The sequence below is a fragment of the Malus sylvestris genome, chromosome 3 (genome assembly GCF_916048215.2).
Source record: "Malus sylvestris chromosome 3, drMalSylv7.2, whole genome shotgun sequence".
Taxonomy (NCBI): Eukaryota; Viridiplantae; Streptophyta; class Magnoliopsida; order Rosales; family Rosaceae; genus Malus; species Malus sylvestris.
In genome coordinates this window covers 20019574-20022692 of record NC_062262.1, presented here as the reverse complement: position 1 = coordinate 20022692, position 3119 = coordinate 20019574, and positions in this window count along the sequence as shown.

The following is a 3119-nucleotide window of genomic DNA, read 5'->3' as shown; positions in this document are numbered from 1 at the left end:
TTTTTTTCCTTTATGATTACATGTGAATTCATAAGTTATAACCACAACCAAGCATAAACCAAGAGTAAATCAAACTTTCATCCATGTTTATAACTCTCTTTAACAGTCATGCAATTAAAAACCGAATCCTCATCATTGTGTTGGAAGGTACCCTAAGACACAAACAACCACAAAAACAACTCTTTTTGGGTTTTTTAAAACAAATTTTCAAATTTTTATGGGATTTTCGGATTTTTGAATCAAAACACATTAAAACACACCAAAACAGCTTAAAAACACCTAAAAACAGCAAGAAACAACATTGGGAAGTATGAGTGAGAAAACCCTACGAATTTGCATCAAAACACTTTGGTTACCCCCCCACACTTAAACCAAACATTGTCCTCAATGTTTCAAGCATAGACTCACACAAAAACACATAAACAAAACAAACAAACACTACACAAACTAAACATGGCAGAAACGAAATAAACAACAAAGAGAAGGGTTTAGGAACGCAAATCTGGAATTGGAGTGCTCTCTAGGTCTTCCTTTGTCGAATGCATGGGTTGCCTCCCACGAAGCGCTTGCTTTAACGTCTTCCAGCCGGACGGTACCTCCGTTTAAGCTGGACTAGGTGCAACGGCATGGAGGGGTACCTCCTCCACGACATGCTCCTCAAACATCTCGTAATAGGGCTTCAATCGATGCCCATTCACTTTGAATTCTTGTTGCGTCCTTGCACTCTTGATTTGCACTGCACCATGAGGGAAAACATTAGTGACAATAAAAGGACCAACCCATTTGGAACGCAACTTACCCGGAAACAACCGAAGGCGAGAATTGAACAACAACACTTTCTGCCCAATAGAGAACGTCTTGGCACGAATCATCTTGTCATGGAATGCCTTCGTCTTCTCCTTGTAAATCCGGGCATTCTCATAAGCTTCATGTCGGATTTCCTCAAGCTCACACAATTGGAGCTTCCTATGTAAACCTGCGGCATCAAGGTCCATGTTAAACGTTTTAACGGCCCAGTGTGCACGATGCTCTAACTCGACGGGAAGATGGCATGGCTTCCCATAGATGAGCCGAAAAGGTGACATCCCAATGGGGGTTTTGTAGGCAGTGCGATACGCCCACAATGCATCGTTTAAACGCAAACTCCAATCCTTCCTCGTAGGCCCCACGGTCTTCTCAAGAATTTGCTTGATTTCCCTATTCGAAACCTCGGCTTGCCCGCTCGTTTGAGGATGATAAGGTGTGGCCACCTTATGCGTGACATTGTATTTCTTGAGCAACGCCTCGATGGTTCGATTACAAAAATGGGAGCCTCCATCACTGATGAGCACGCGTGGCATTCCGAACCTTGCAAAAATGTTAGTTTTCACAAAATCTGCAACCACTCGAGAATCATTAGTTCGGGTGGCTTTTGCTTCCACCCACTTCGACACATAATCCACAGCAAGTAATATATAAAGAAATCCATGTGACGAAGGAAAGGGACCCATAAAATCAATACCCCAAACATCAAATATTTCAACACTAAAAATGGGGGTTTGCGGCATTTGTTGTTTAGGACCTATATTGCCCGTTCTTTGGCATCTATCACAAGACATGCAAAATGTTCTAGCATCCCTAAAGATGGTAGGCCAATAGAAACCACATTCTAATACCTTAAGTGCTGTTCTATTAGTGCCAAAGTGTCCCCCACAAGCATAAGTGTGACAAAATGTTAGAATAGCATTAAACTCAGAATCGTGCACACACCTACGTATAACTTGGTCAGGGCAATATTTCCATAAATACGGGTCATCCCACACATAAAACCGTGCCTCTTTCTTCAATTTATCACCTTGGTGTTTAAGTAATTCCCTAGGAACATGTTTAGACACCAAATAATTCACCAAATCAGCATACCACGGTTCACTTACCTTAACGGACATCAGTTGCTCATCTGGGAATGTCTCCATGATAGGTACGGCATCCTCCTCATGTACCATACGGCTCAAGTGGTCAGCCACCACGTTTTCACTTCCCTTCTTGTCCCGGATTTCGATATCGAACTCTTGGAGAAGAAGCATCCAACGAATGAGTCGTGGTTTGGCCTCCTTCTTGGTGAACAAATACTTCAATGCTGCATGGTCAGTATAAATAATAACTTTAGTACCAAGCAAATAAGAACGGAATTTATCTAAAGCAAATACAACAGCTAGAAGTTCTTTTTCAGTGGTGGAATAATTTAATTGTGCATCATTTAAAGTCCGAGAGGCATAATAGATAGCATGCGGCCTCTTGTCCTTCCTTTGCCCCAAAACAGCTCCTAATGCATAATCGGAAGCGTCGCACATAAGCTCAAAAGGAAGGCTCCAATCCGGTGGAATTATGATAGGGGCCGAAGTTAGCATGTCCTTTAGGTGATTGAACGCCTTCTCACACTCCTTGTTGAAGTCAAACGCCACATCTTTCTGGAGGAGACGGCAAAGAGGATTAGAGATCTTGGAGAAGTCCTTGATAAATCGCCTATAAAATCCTGCATGACCAAGAAACGAACGAACCTCTCGAACCGAAGTAGGAGAGGGTAAGTAGCGTACAAGATCTATTTTCGATTTATCCACTTCAATTCCTCTTTCTGAAACAATATGCCCTAGAACTATGCCTTGTCTAACCATAAAGTGACATTTTTCCCAATTAAGCACTAGGTTAGTTTCTACACATCGTTTCAAAATTAGTGTGAGATTTTCCAAACATCCATCAAATGAATCACCAAAAACACTGAAATCATCCATAAATACCTCAATAATCTTTTCCACAAAATCTGAAAAGATACTCACCATACACCTTTGAAATGTGGCCGGAGCATTGCATAACCCAAAAGGCATGCGACGATAAGCAAAAGTACCAAAGGGGCATGTGAAAGTTGTCTTTTCTTGGTCATCCGGCGCTATGACAATCTGATTATATCCAGAATAACCATCAAGGAAACAATAAAAAGAATGACCGGCTAACCTTTCAAGCATTTGATCAATGAATGGCAAAGGGAAGTGGTCCTTCCTTGTGGTGGCGTTGAGCTTCCTATAATCAATGCACACTCGCCAACCTGTTTGGATACGGGTTGGCACAAGCTCATTCTCGGCATT